The sequence below is a fragment of the Salmo trutta genome, chromosome 29, assembly GCF_901001165.1.
Source record: "Salmo trutta chromosome 29, fSalTru1.1, whole genome shotgun sequence".
NCBI classification, from domain to species: Eukaryota; Metazoa; Chordata; class Actinopteri; order Salmoniformes; family Salmonidae; genus Salmo; species Salmo trutta.
In genome coordinates, this window is record NC_042985.1 from 22,947,560 (window position 1) to 22,963,787 (window position 16,228).

The window sequence follows — 16,228 nt, forward strand, 5'->3', positions numbered from 1 at the left end:
ACCTCTACCTTGAGCACTGAACAACCTGCCATGTACCCAGCCTTCCCACCGGAGGCATCCATTTCATGTGTGTCTAAAATACTGAACAGATGATTTGTCAACACACTAAATACATCTTCAGAGAGGGAAGTTGGGTGAAATGTGTGGGTGGGATTTTTCTGAAAGCATAATCAGTTCATCCAGCCATGTTTTATGTCCTGACAGCAACGGCGGTCTCTTTCCGCCTGAGGAGCGCCTTTGGCCACGTTCTCCTGGTCCCTGTGCACACACCTTTAACGACTTCTGAAATGTCACTGAATGTCAGGCGGAAGGATAAAACCAGTGTGAGTGTGTGTGTGTGTGTGTGTGTGTGTGTGTGTGTGTGTGTGTGTGTGTGTGTGTGTGTGTGTGTGTGTGTGTGTGTGTGTGTGTGTGTGTGTGTGTAAGCGGCAAGGACCTGCTTGCTAGTGATCCTTGGTGGGGTTTTAGTGCAGTATTGAGGTGATACTGCTGTTCAGGGTATCTCTGTTCAGGTGTGGCCCAGATTTCACCAGGCAAGCTGGTTGGCTGGGGCCATGATTGCATGAACATGCTACTAAGGAGCAGACTGAGGGAAGAGCCTTATCAGTTGTATAACAGTGAGTGAATACCGCTTTCATCTTAGCTACACAGAGGTAGTTATTGTATTTCTTCTTGTAGAGGGTGTAAAATGACCTGCTACACACAGTGAGATTTTCTAATCATATCAGCTTAAAGCTGCAATATGTAACTTTTTGGGGCCAGCCAACCAAATTCACATAGAAATGTGAATTCTAGATATGCATTCTCATTGGTAGGTCTGTTCTATAGGCACTATTTCTATGCTTACCATTCTTAAGTTTAATTTTTGCGTCTTTTACTTTCAGTTTTGTACACCAGCTTCAAACAGCTGAAAATACAATAGTTTTGCTTATGGAAAATATGTTTCACAGCGGTTTAGATGGTACAATGATTCTCTACACTATACTTGCTTGTTTGTCACATAAACGTAAATTAGGCTAACTATTAGAATTTTAGCAACCAGGAAATAGCAGAGCGATTTCTGCATAGTGCACCTTTAACCAATGTCCGATAAACCAACCAGGCACCCCTCTCTATCTCTTACCATCTCCTCTGTGTCTCTAGCTGTGATCTCGCCAGCACGCTGTGTATGATCTTGTGTGAGCTCTCCCTGTCTGTACTGTGAGCCCTACAGCTGTGTGATCTCAGGCTGTGTGCAAACACGGCAGGGTTTCTGTTAAGCCCAGCAGCGTGAGCCTGTATCAATTACGCTGCCGCAGCGATACGGACACAGCCGGCAGTTGCTCCGCTCCTCACAGACAAAGAACCAGCGTCAGTGTCCGCTCAGTGTCCACTCTCTCTCAGCTCTATGACCAAAGGAGGGGCCCAAAGACTGGCTAACCTTCAGCCCAGTGAACAATTCACTTAAACTACAGTAGGGGGGATGCGATGGAGGAGAGTGGGTATAGAGAAAGAGAGGAAAGGAAAAAGTGAGGTGGAGAGGGAGGGGAATTGGGGGTTAAATTAAATAGAGAAGGAGGGGAGGGAGAAAAAGAGAGAGGTGGCCAGAAGAGATGAAGAGAGAGATAGGCGGTAGAGAGGAAGATGTAGGAAGAGAGGGAGGAGGAAGAAAGAGAGGAAGAGGAAAATAAAAAGAAACAGAAGAAGAGAGAAAAGCAGTGGCTTCAAAGAGGAAGGTCATGACCCGTGGCCGCTTTCACCCCGTACCTTTGGCAGTAAAACTGAGAGGCCCAGTTCTCCTCAGAGAGACATAGATCTGTGTCTCAGACCAAAGCCTGGTGCTATAGATGTCCTTTAAGCCATGCAGCTCACTCTCTACTATCCAACTCAATCCAATACCTCTGTTCCTGGCCCTTTACTCAATACTACACCACTGGGCAAACTAACATCATTGAATCTTAAGAATGGATGTGTGTGTTTGAGAAAGGTTTCTTAGGAAAGCACTGTCATGCATAATATGTATGTTATTACCTTGGTGAGCTCATGTTTAGAGGCAGGGACTGGCTTATCAACCAGGCAGACTGGGGGTTTAGGGTATGTTAATGAGAGGGGTAAATGGCAGGGTTTGAAGCACTACTTCCTATTGCAATTTCACACTTGTCAGCTCCCGTGAGGAAACTTCACCTTTACTGGGGCGAGCAGAACAGAGCAGAAGAGAGCAGACCACTCAATGGAGAACCCACACAGACAGTATGTCTAGATGGTGTAGGTGAGGTTTATAGTTTTCTCTCAGGTGTTTCCATGTAATTGCAGTGGATTCTGAGGCTCATTATTAAACAGGTAGACATTTTACTGGCCAAGTATGTTTCTCTTGACATTGGAAAACACAAGGATACTGTATTGTGAGGCAGGCAATATGGCTAAGCGCATGGACAGGCATGTCAGATCTGTTATTCCTATCAACTGGTGTAGGTCTTGGTAAGGTCAGAATAAGGTCCATTATTCTAGTTGCCATGGTAAACATGGCAGATTAGTAGTTTATCTCTACAGTGACCTTCAGTAGTCATCTGTTGTCAATCTCATCATGTAAAATAGCCTGAGATTTTAATAGCATATGTCTAGTACATGATGAGGCTGTAAAGTCACGGTCAGGTGTTGTTAGGATTGGAAGTATTCGTCTCTAAATCACCCCTAAATATGTGTGGGTGAGTATTTGTGTGTGTGTTTGTGTGTGCATGCATGTGTTTGTGTGTGCGTGTGTGTCTGTCAGTCAGTTCTTTTACACAGTTTGTGTCGTTAGTGAGCGGTCACCGTCAGGGTCATAAAGAGGGCGCTGTGTAAATATTACCCCTCCATGGCGGGCTGGGGGAGGGAGAGGGAGGGAGGAGAGGGTACAGCTTGCCCTGCGTATAGATCATCCTCGGCCTACACACTACACACACACACACACACACACACCGTTCCCCCTTCGCCCGGTGTCTTCGCACAGACGCAGCATTCTGATGGGTGTATTATAATTAGTGTCTGAGGTGGAGAGGTGAGGAATACAGACGCATCCTTGTGACATTCATTACACACAGCCCTAGAACATATGCTCATTATGGCCGTGATTGAATTCATTAGGCTGTGATGTGGACAACTTGTGATTAATAATTTATGTGTGTGTGTGTGAGTCTCATGCACCCATGTATTATGTGTGTGTGTGTGAGTCTCATGCACCCATGTATTATGTGTGTGTGTGTGAGTTTGCGTGAAAGGGCAACTCCCTCCCGTCCTCACACATCTTCCTTGCACATACCACACAAGCATATCTGTGTATGCGCACATGTACACAAGACAAACCAATAGGACACTGGGTTATTTCGAATGCATTTGTGAAGTATTTTGGGAATGTGCCAGAGCATGTTTGTGGCTTGTAGAAGGTGAGGTCTGTGAGTGCAAGTGACAAGAGTAAAATATTCAATCATTCAACACTAGTGAGAGAAATATTTGAGAACTGATTCGACCATTAGCCCACTTTTTGATAAAAAAAAAATCACATTCATATATGAACATAAATACTATATTTTGTGTCAGTCTGACACAATAGGAAGAGGATTGTTGAAAGATAGTATCTCATTATTAGACTGGGGTTGATCTAATTGAGGCAGACATGTTGTTTCAATAATATGTAGCCTATTTCAAACTGAAATATAGTCTTGAGTGTAGAACACTAGTCTACTCCGCTGCCTAATCCTTTATGGTACCGTTGTCCTCGCTGCTTCTATCAACGAATCATGCTCTCACTCTGTTGTCTGCAGCCTAACAGGGAGGAGAGCGCATTTGTATCTGTGTTTCTGAGTGTGCATGCATGCCTGGGTGTGTGAGTGTGTGAGAGAGAGATGGAAAGAATAAAACAAAGACAGAGAAGTACAGATAGAGAGCGTGAAAAAGAGAGAGAGGGAAGGACAGGAGAGCCTTCTCGGAGGACCTTAAACAAACTGACTAAAGTAGGCTTGTTTTCTGATCAGGCACAGCCAGGAGAACACTCTGAACAGCCACTGAGGAATTACCCAGTTACTGTCTGTGGAACTGCAAGTGCTTTTGGGACTGTGGAGTGTCCCCAGCTAACAAACCCCACACTCACAGACAGACCGAGTTGCTAAATGGCATACAAATACTAGTAGTAGACACACTCTTTGACTGATACAAATGATAGGCATGGCTAAATCAAACTCTGACGTACAGATGAACACACACACACACACACACACACACACACACACACACACACACACACACACACACACACACACACACACACACACACAAACACACAAACACACACACACACACACACACACACACACACACACACACACACACACACACACACACACACACACACACACACACACACACACACACACACACACACACACACACACAGTAAGCCAGGTAGATCATGAATAGCTTTGTCTCAACCCACTGAGTGTCTCAACCAGGTAACTTGAAACAAGCACCAAACAACACATTCTCACTGAGGCGAAGCAACCACCTTATTCCTTCTACTGGTTGATATTTAGTGGTGTCTGTGATCTACGTACTGTAAGCAGGTTTCCCCATGTAAAGATGAGCTCAAAGTTAGGTCTCATGATGTTGCAACACAAACACACCCAGAAAATTCACCTTAATTAGGTATTTCCCTCCCAAGTAAAGTTCATTTCAATTAGTCCCACCTGGGCCCCTCTTCCAGCTCCCTGTGATTTGTCAATGCCCCAACTTGTATTTAGTGCATATGTGGCAGTCACAGCACCACTGTGTTTGTGTACATGTGTTTATTTGTGTGTGTGTGTGTGTGTGTGTGTGTGTGTGTGTGTGTGTGTGTGTGTGTGTGTGTGTGTGCACGTTTGTGTGTGACCTAGAGAGAAGGGACTCCTGTGCCCTTGACATTTCCTTCTTGTACTTGTGATAAATTGCAGAGGTTATTTAATTGTTCTAGAGAAGGAGAATCTTACAGTCCTGCTTTTTTCCCAAACACACACAGAAGATGCACAACGTTTCTGTTCCCCAACTGCTCTGTTCTGAAACACAATGTGGAAATCCACTCCCTCTGTTTGTTTCTCACATTTCTTTTTAGATTTCAGCCATTCTGTTTTCACTAAATGTTGTGCCTTTCTAAACTGTAATTAGCTCCAAAATAAAGAAGAAGAATTCCTAGTTTGGTGAATATATTAAAAGAGACAAGAACAGACAACGCATATGATTATTTTTGTGTTCAGAACAGTCGACCATTCTGACTTTAGTCTAAATACTCTGAAGATGGTTCTGTGCGTGAAAGCGTTAGATAGCCTTATAGTCTTATGTTGGCCGCTGAGGGTGTACTGAGGGTGTACTGAGGGTGTCCTGAGGGTGTACTGAGGTGGTACTGAGGTGGTACTGAGGGTGTACTGAGGTGTTACTGAGGTGGCACTGAGGGTGTCCTGAGGGTGTCCTGAGGGTGTCCTGAGGGTGTACTGAGGGTGTCCTGAGGGTGTACTGAGGTGGTACTGAGGGTGTACTGAGGTGGTACTGAGGGTGTACTGAGGTGGTACTGAGGGTGTACTGAGGGTGTACTGAGGGTGTACTGAGGGTGTCCTGAGGTTGTACTGAGGGTGTACTGAGGGTGTACCGAGGTGGTACTGAGGGTGTACTGAGGTGGTACTGAGGGTGTCCTGAGGGTGTTCTGAGGGTGTACTGAGGATGTACTGAGGGTATACTGAGGGTGTACTGAGGGGGTACTGAGGGTGTACTGAGGGTGTACTGAGGGTGTACTGAGGTGGTACTGAGGGTGTACTGAGGTGGTACTGAGGGTGTACTGAGGGTGTACTGAAGGTGTCCTGAGGTGGTACTGAGGGTGTACTGAGGTGGTACTGAGGGTGTACAGAGGGTGTACAGAGGTGGTACTGAGGGTGTACTGAGGGTGTACTGAGGTGGTACTGAGGGTGTACTGAGGGTGTAATGAGGTGGTACTGAGGGTGTACTGAGAGTGTCCTGAGGGTGTACTGAGTGTGTCCTGAGGGTGTACTGAGGGTGTACTGAGGTGATACTGAGGGTGTCCTGAGGGTGTCCTGAGGGTGTACTGAGGGTGTACTGAGGTGGTACTGAGGGTGTACTGAGGGTGCCCTGAGGGTGTACTGAGGTGGTACTGAGGGTGTCCTGAGGGTGTACTGAGGGTGTCTTGAGGGTGTCCTGAGGGTGTACTGTGTCCGCCCGTCCGTTTTGTGACACCCTCACATGGGCAGATCAATCTGCTGAAAGGAAACCCATCAGGTCACCTTTGGAATTCATCATTTTTGTGCACGTAAAACGAAACGGCCCGTGATGGGGCGTATGCTAAATTTAGATTACCTATATGCTAACGTATCTCTCTCCTAAAAAAGGTTTCATGGATTATGCTGAGAGGCCAAATCCATGTTCCTGTCCTTGTCAGGTCATTTCAAAGACCCGGACTGTTCTGTACTTGGCAGCTTGGGTGACTCTCTAGTCAATAGATTTAAGAAGAATGTGTACAGTATGCATTTATAATTGTGATCCTTTAAAAATCTACAAAACACATTGAAATGCAAGTCAGCAAAACATGAATGAAATAAAATACAAAAGTTCATTCATAGAGGGAGAGAGGGTTTCAACATTGGCATGTAAAGAATAGAAGTATCTCCTTTGGTTCCTTCAGAAAAAAGGAAGGAAAGAAGGCAAGATATCAAGAAGAAAAGTTTATAAGGTAAAAAAAAACAGGCATTGAGCAATCACCCGAGTTTGACTTTGTTTGTGTGTGTGTGTGTGTGTGTGTGTGTGTGTGTGTGTGTGTGTGTGTGTGTGTGTGTGCGCGCTAGAGCGTGATACAAACTGGTTTAAGAGATTTATTACGTCTTGTTTGCATGTATGTATATGTGGGTGTGTGTGTGTTTGGTCGCTTGCAGAGGTTTCAGATGCTTAGCGTCTCTTGTTTGCACACAAGCCCCCTGTGATTATTGTGAGCTCTAGACGATGCGCACGGTGCTGCCTCTGCTCTCAAAGCAGATTCATTTGCATAGCTATCACTGCAAAACCCTTGAGTCTTAAGTGTCACATTTGTGTTCCAGACGAGAGATCATAACGACAGATCATCTTCATTTGTGTTCCAGACGAGAGACCGTATCAGTGCATGCAGGCACAGGGTAAAAGAAAACAGCTCTACAAGTCAAACGTTCAGTACAGTACCATCAAACGTCTGTGAATGTGAGTCCTATGGGGGTGTATTTGCGGCAGTGAGGTGACTTTTCTACAACAGTCAGGAATTTCAGAGCAGTTAGGCCCAACTCATGCCCCACCGCAATCAAAGTCCGGCACTACGATTTTTCTGCAGTTGGCACACAAAAAGTGCCTTATCCGAGCATTTGCTAAGGCGACAAAATGAGCCGTTTCTTATGTGTTTGTTAATTAGTTTATTTATTTATTTTGTTGTTGTTGTTTTTTTTCTGCTGAACACAGCTGGTCAGGCCCCTCCATGCAGAAAGGACCAGTATGGCTCTGTCTGTAAATGGGAGTCCAGGGGCCTGAGACAGAACGCAGGGAGAACCACCCGCAGAAATTTAGCATGCGATAGCTCCCAGCGGGTGTCATTTGGGGACCAGAGCAGAGAGTTGCTTTTTTTTCCTCTTTCTTTTTTTCTCTTTTATTTCCTGAAACTGTGAGCAGGTTGGAGAGCTCAACCCTGGCAGCGGTGCTGACACAACCACTCAGGGATGGCTGTAACAGCTTTCTTAGCACAGCACCTGCTATTGAGCAGTCAGAGAGGGAGGGAGGGAGGGAGGGAGGGACAGGTAGGGGGGAGGGAAACTCAATTGTAATCTCAGTACTGTCACGGTGCTGAACGTTGGTAATTCGGCTGCTGTGTCGGGGAGCGTCCCAGACTGCCACTACCTCAAGATTGAACACGCTGTCTAACGCCACGCTATATCCACCTATACAGACATGTTACACCAGGCTACCTGTACTGATATGTTACACCAGGCTACCTGTACAGATATGTTACACCAGGCTACCTGTACAGATATGTTACACCAGGCAACCTATACAGATATGTTACACCAGGCTACCTGTACAGATATGTTACACCAGGCTACCTGTACTGATATGTTACACCAGGCTACCTGTACAGATATGTTACACCAGGCTACCTGTACAGATATGTTACACCAGGCTACCTGTACAGATATGTTACACCAGGCTACCTGTACAGATATGTTACACCAGGCTACCTGTACAGATATGTTACACCAGGCTACCTGTACAGATATGTTACACCAGGCTACCTGTACAGATATGTTACACCAGGCAACCTATACAGATATGTTACACCAGGCTACCTATACAGATATGTTACACCAGGCTACCTGTACAGATATGTTACACCAGGCTACCTGTACAGATATGTTACACCAGGCTACCTGTACAGATATGTTACACCAGGCTACCTGTACAGATATGTTACACCAGGCTACCTGTACAGATATGTTACACCAGGCTACCTGTACAGATATGATACGCCAGGCTACCTGTACAGATATGTTACACCAGGCTACATGTACAGATATGTTACACCAGGCTACCTGTACAGATATGTTACACCAGGCTACCTGTACAGATATGTTACACCAGGCTACCTGTACAGATATGTTACACCAGGCTACCTATACAGATATGTTACACCAGGCTACCTGTACAGATATGTTACACCAGGCTACCTGTACAGATATGTTACACCAGGCTACCTGTACAGATATGTTACGCCAGGCTACCTGTACAGATATGTTACACCAGGCTACCTTTACAGATATGTTACACCAGGCTACCTGTACAGATATGTTATATCAGGCTACCTATACAAAGATTTTACACCAGGCTACCTGCATAGAGAAGAGACAAATCTCTTCATTTATATAGGAGACACCAGGCTACCTGTAAAGAGAGAGACAAATCTCTTCATTTAGATAGGAGACACCAGGCTACCTGTAAAGAGAGAGACACATCTCTTCCTTTAGATAGGAGACACCAGGCTACCTGCATAAAGAAGAGATGCATCTCTTCATTTATATAGGAGACACCAGGCTACCTGTAAAGAGAGAGACAACTCTCCAAATGTCTTAATTTACACCAGCCAGGATAGAGCTTCTCTTTCACACCAGTATCTGCTCACTGTGGCTTCCTTCAAAGGCCTTTTTAATTGTTATTTTCTGCTCTTCCAATGCATAGAATTGCCTTTTCAATCTTGCTTCAAATAACATGTGTATCTTTCTAATTCCCCTAAGTAGCATGGGCTCTTGGAGGGAGACTTGTCTGCAAAACTATGTTTAAAGCTGTTACTTAAGCAATGTTTTATAATGATTGCTTACAGTATCTGAGACCTTACTTTCAGATAATAAAATCTGTAGAGAATGAGGAGGAAATAATAGAAAATGTATGTCTTAAAGATGTTTTCCTCTCAGGATACAGTATCAGACAATAGTTTGCCATGTGTGGCGGAACGCCAAAGATTTTTATATGTTGATGTACTGTAATGAAGACATAACAGAGATGGGAAAATATTGAAGTAAGTAGCAATATTGCAATTCATCTCCACAGCTAGTCATCTGAGTATCGCACGCACGCACTCACACACACACACACACACACACACACACACACACACACACACACACACACACACACACACACATACATACACAGCATGCAGCTGTCCATTCAGCCGACACTCAGACGTCCCACTGCAGAGCAATCAAAATGGATTGAACCAACTCCCCCCCCCACCCCCCAATCAGATATGCCTGCGATTGGTGTTTGTGATGATCAATCCATAGTAAAATAACAGAGCATAAATCTGATACTGTTGTTCCAACATTTTTAATAACATAGATTTGAATATTGCCATGTGCGTTGGAGTGATTCATTGGTGAAAAAGTGCTATCAGGCTTGTATACTGTACATGTCCAGAGTCCTGGTGGCGCGCCAATAATGCCATTAACTGCATTGTTCAAACTCATTATGAGATGAGGAACACAATAATAATCACGGGACTACAAACGCATCATTTCTCCCACTGAGCTAATCACTTCTACTGTTATTAGTCTCTCTCTTTCTCCCCTTCTCTCTCTCCATCTCTCTCTCTCCCTCTCCTTCTCTCTTCCCTCCTTCCTTCCTTCCCTCCCTCCCTCCCTCTCTCTCTCTCTCCCCTTCCCTCTCTCTCCCCCTCTCTCTCTCGTAAATTGCAGGGTGTCTGCTGTATAAATCCCATGGTGTTGAATTAGTATTGTAATTTCTGGGTATCCCTGCATACCTTGCCAGGGCGGACCTTGGAGTTATTAATCTGAGGAGACAGGTGCCATGGAAACAATATGCTGAGCGGACGCTCGCTTGGCCAGGCGGTGGGTACTGGAATGACCCTGCCCGTGCCAAAGTCCTCAGTGCATTCAATTAGAATTACAAGGCGTGCATTCAATTAGAATTACAAGGTATGGACGCGGGCCCAGCCTCAGTGAATATAAACCAGCTATAGATCACAGATCGGCTCGCTGCTGTTCATGTTGAGAGGAAATGGTTTTAGATGAGGAGCTGATCACTGTGGCCATAGGGAAGTAGAAAGTAATTCATGTACAGTACCAGTCAAAAGTTTGGACACCTACTCATTCAAGGGTTGTCTTTATTTTGACTATTTTCTACATTGTAGAATAATAGTGAAGACATCAAAATTATGAAATAACACATATGGAATCATGTAGTAACCAAAAAATATGAAACAAATCAAAATATTTATGCCAAGAGTGTGCAAAGCTGTCATCAAGGCAAAGGGTGGCTACTTTGAAGAATCTCAAATATAATTTTTGGTTACTACATGATTCCATATGTGTTATTTCATAATTTTGATGTCTTCACTATTATTCTACAATGTAGAAAATAGTAAAAATAAAGAAAAACCCTTGAATGAGTAGGTGTCCAAACTTTTGACTGGTACTGTATATTTCAGAATATACCTTTATAGCACATTACTGACAGACACACACACACACACACACACACACACACACACACACACACACACACACACACACACACACACACACACACACACACACACACACACACTCAAATACACACGCCTAAATGTGGCCCACAAGATAAGCTACGCTCACAATTGCAGCAAGCTTTAAACATGAAACAGCAGTAGCCAAGCATTAACAGTGAATCGTTGTGCTTCTGCTGCCTTCGTTGACTGCACTGAGTGTTATTTGAGCTCTGTTGTTTTCTGGACGGCCATAATGTGTGATATGGAGTGGATACTTCAGTCGTTTACCTCCTCTCTGATAGCACAGCTGTTAGAATGCACATATGGCCCACTGACGAACATGACAGATGAAACACTTTGTCTGTTTGCTTTTGTTTAAGCGACGGCTCCTCTCCTAATACCAGCCTTTTAAGTGATCAAAAAGACCCAGCGATATTTGATGTTGACTGCGGAGAGAGGGAGAGAGAGGGAAAGAGAGATAGAAAGAGGGAGAGAGAGAGAGGGGGAGAGAGACCATGTCACCCATTGATATACAACTCCAGTCTTCTGTCACACAAGCGCAATGTCTGTTGGGAAATAATGTGACAGCTTGCGCGCCACACAGCTCTGTGACATGATAGAGGGAAGAAGGAAAGGAGGGGGAGGAAGAAGGGAGAGAGTGATGGGTGAGGGAGCGAAGAGACAAAAGAGAGAGAGGAATAAAGTATCAAGGGAAAAATGAAAGACAGAGAAAGAGAGAGGAAATAGAGAAAGAGAGAGAGAGAAAGTGACAGAGAGAGAGAGAGAGAGAGAGGGAGAGGAGCAGGGAGAAAAGACTGAATCAATTCAGTTGGCCTGTCCCTCCAGTCTCCAACATGTCATCGCCTGTCAGGATGGATTTAGAATTCAGGCTTTAGAGAGAGACCTTTCATCGATGGCCTGCATGAACACATTCACTAAGGTCTCAATGACAAACATCAGCCACGCGGTCAGCAGACGGTTCAACCCCATTGTGACCAAATCACTGGGAATTACTGTGTCACAGACCCCTGCCTAGATTGACTTGCATGTGATCTGTGTAATAGTGTTTGGTGAGGGCTTGCATGAGTGATTCAAGTACATTCGGTTTGTCAAATGTTCTATTACGTTTGAACAGATTTTGTTCCACCATTAATCATTTTGAAAATACATCACTAGTAAGTCTAACTTTTCAACTAAATTTGAAGAGTATTGATTTGAAAGACATGTCACAATATAGAACTATAATTGTAGTACTTGAAATCAGTGCTGAATTTCACCCAGGTCTGACACTTACAGTACACACAGCATGCCTTCACATCCTCCACTAGAGATCCGGGCTGAGCTGGGACTACCAGGGGAGTGTGGCAGGAGTCCAGGCCCAGAGCGGCACACTTTCTTTGGGAAGGGGAGGGTGAGGTGTCAGGCTGCCTGCCTGTAGAGGGGGATGAGTAGAGGAGAACAGAGAGCAGGGTGCGTGAGAGCTGGAGTGCCTATGGACAGGGCCATTAGGAGAGAGGAAGAGAGCCAGAGAGATAGAGAGAGAGAGAGGTATGAGGAAAAGGGGAAAGAGAAAGAAGGAGAGAGAGCAGGAGAAATAGAGAGAGGAGAGAGAGGGATAGTGAAGAGGGAGGGAGAGAGAGAGCGGGTGAATATATCGAGTCATTAGGCATGCGTTTGTGGGAGACTGACTCCCATATGACATTGCAGGGTGGCAGTACACAGCTAGCTTCTGTTCCTCTTCCCAGTAAACAGACAAACAGATTGGTTCGTTTGCATTTCACTCCTCTGGGCGACCCATCATTAGGGTTCTGGGGAACACTTTAGGCCTTTCTCCTAGCTACTCTCTCTTGGCTCTCCTGAGAAAGAATATTGCTCATACTGTATTTATTTAGTTTTCTGTGTTTTGAAGAGAGTTTCCGATTGAGAATCAGATACACTATGTTGCCTCCTGTCTCTGCCATTGACAAGCAGAGAAACAAAATGGGGAAATGATAATAATCATGAGAGAGGCTAGACAGGACCCAGGGCGACTGTGCATGCGTGCGTGTGTGTGCATTCGTGCATACATGTGTCAATGTGTGTGATGCACATGCATTTGTGTGTGTTTATGAGCGTCTGTGTTGAGGGCCAGAGTCATTGTTTACTCTCATAGTGAATTTTCTCCATGACACCTCAGCCAGTATCTCTCCCCATTATGTTTTATAGTGTAGTGTTTACCTTGGGCCGAGGTGTGGAGACTACAACAATAGACAGTGTAGAACAAGAGGCAGAAAGTGCTGCTCTTGGCCCAGTATCAAACACACACGTCTCACTGAGGTAAGATTGGAGAGTCCGACACGTTCCACATTATATTCCTGTTCTTCTCCGTCAGACATTGATGGTCCTGGCTGGCCCTATACTACACATCACCAGACTCTTCTCTTCTCATGGCACCGCTGGCTGGCCCTATACTACACATCACCAGACTCTTCTCTCCTCATGGCACCGCTGGCTGGCCCTATACTACACATCACCAGACTCTTCTCTTCTCATGGCACCGCTGGCTGGCCCTATACTACACATCACCAGACTCTTCTCTTCTCATGGCACCGCTGGCTGGCCCTATACTACACATCACCAGACTCTTCTCTCCTCATGGCACCGCTGGCTGGCCCTATACTACACATCACCAGACTCTTCTCTTCTCATGGCACCGCTGGCTGGCCCTATACTACACATCACCAGACTCTTCTCTTCTCATGGCACCGCTGGCTGGCCCTATACTACACATCACCAGACTCTTCTCTTCTCATGGCACCGCTGGCTGGCCCTATACTACACATCACCAGACTCTTCTCTCCTCATGGCACCGCTGGCTGGCCCTATACTACACATCACCAGACTCTTCTCTTCTCATGGCACCGCTGGCTGGCCCTATACGACACATCACCAGACTCTTCTCTCCTCATGGCACCGCTGGCTGGCCCTATACTACACATCACCAGACTCTTCTCTCCTCATGGCACCGCTGGCTGGCCCTATACTACACATCACCAGACTCTTCTCTCCTCATGGCACCGCTGGCTGGCCCTATACTACACATCACCAGACTCTTCTCTTCTCATGGCACCGCTGGCTGGCCCTATACTACACATCACCAGACTCTTCTCTTCTCATGGCACCGCTGGCTGGCCCTATACTACACATCACCAGACTCTTCTCTTCTCATGGCACCGCTGGCTGGCCCTATACTACACATCACCAGACTCTTCTCTTCTCATGGCACCGCTGGCTGGCCCTATACGACACATCACCAGACTCTTCTCTTCTCATGGCACCGCTGGCTGGCCCTATACGACACATCACCAGACTCTTCTCTTCTCATGGCACCGCTGGCTGGCCCTATACTACACATCACCAGACTCTTCTCTTCTCATGGCACCGCTGGCTGGCCCTATACTACACATCACCAGACTCTTCTCTCCTCATGGCACCGCTGGCTGGCCCTATACGACACATCACCAGACTCTTCTCTTCTCATGGCACCGCTGGCTGGCCCTATACTACACATCACCAGACTCTTCTCTTCTCATGGCACCGCTGGCTGGCCCTATACTACACATCACCAGACTCTTCTCTTCTCATGGCACCGCTGGCTGGCCCTATACTACACATCACCAGACTCTTCTCTTCTCATGGCACCGCTGGCTGGCCCTATACTACACATCACCAGACTCTTCTCTTCTCATGGCACCGCTGGCTGGCCCTATACGACACATCACCAGACTCTTCTCTTCTCATGGCACCGCTGGCTGGCCCTATACTACACATCACCAGACTCTTCTCTCCTCATGGCACCGCTGGCTGGCCCTATACTACACATCACCAGACTCTTCTCTTCTCATGGCACCGCTGGCTGGCCCTATACTACACATCACCAGACTCTTCTCTCCTCATGGCACCGCTGGCTGGCCCTATACTACACATCACCAGACTCTTCTCTTCTCATGGCACCGCTGGCTGGCCCTATACGACACATCACCAGACTCTTCTCTTCTCATGGCACCGCTGGCTGGCCCTATACTACACATCACCAGACTCTTCTCTTCTCATGGCACCGCTGGCTGGCCCTATACTACACATCACCAGACTCTTCTCTTCTCATGGCACCGCTGGCTGGCCCTATACGACACATCACCAGACTCTTCTCTCCTCATGGCACCGCTGGCTGGCCCTATACTACACATCACCAGACTCTTCTCTCCTCATGGCACCGCTGGCTGGCCCTATACTACACATCACCAGACTCTTCTCTTCTCATGGCACCGCTGGCTGGCCCTATACTACACATCACCAGACTCTTCTCTTCTCATGGCACCGCTGGCTGGCCCTATACTACACATCACCAGACTCTTCTCTTCTCATGGCACCGCTGGCTGGCCCTATACTACACATCACCAGACTCTTCTCTTCTCATGGCACCGCTGGCTGGCCCTATACTACACATCACCAGACTCTTCTCTCCTCATGGCACCGCTGGCTGGCCCTATACGACACATCACCAGACTCTTCTCTTCTCATGGCACCGCTGGCTGGCCCTATACTACACATCACCAGACTCTTCTCTTCTCATGGCACCGCTGGCTGGCCCTATACTACACATCACCAGACTCTTCTCTCCTCATGGCACCGCTGGCTGGCCCTATACGACACATCACCAGACTCTTCTCTTCTCATGGCACCGCTGGCTGGCCCTATACTACACATCACCAGACTCTTCTCTTCTCATGGCACCGCTGGCTGGCCCTATACTACACATCACCAGACTCTTCTCTTCTCATGGCACCGCTGGCTGGCCCTATACTACACATCACCAGACTCTTCTCTTCTCATGGCACCGCTGGCTGGCCCTATACTACACATCACCAGACTCTTCTCTTCTCATGGCACCGCTGGCTGGCCCTATACTACACATCACCAGACTCTTCTCTTCTCATGGCACCGCTGGCTGGCCCTATACTACACATCACCAGACTCTTCTCTTCTCATGGCACCGCTGGCTGGCCCTATACTACACATCACCAGACTCTTCTCTTCTCATGGCACCGCTGGCTGGCCCTATACTACACATCACCAGACTCTTCTCTTCTCATGGCACCGCTGGCTGGCCCTATACTACACATCACCAGACTCTTCTCTTCTCATGGC

The 16,228-nt window shown here is 46.5% G+C and overlaps 1 protein-coding gene across 1 annotated transcript in view; it reads left to right on the top strand.

Annotated features, from left to right (window-relative positions):
* The window catches only part of mafa (MAF bZIP transcription factor a), a 122,894-nt gene that overhangs the window by 83,727 nt on the left and 22,939 nt on the right, over positions 1–16,228 (top strand). The gene's annotated exons all lie outside the window — the stretch shown is intronic.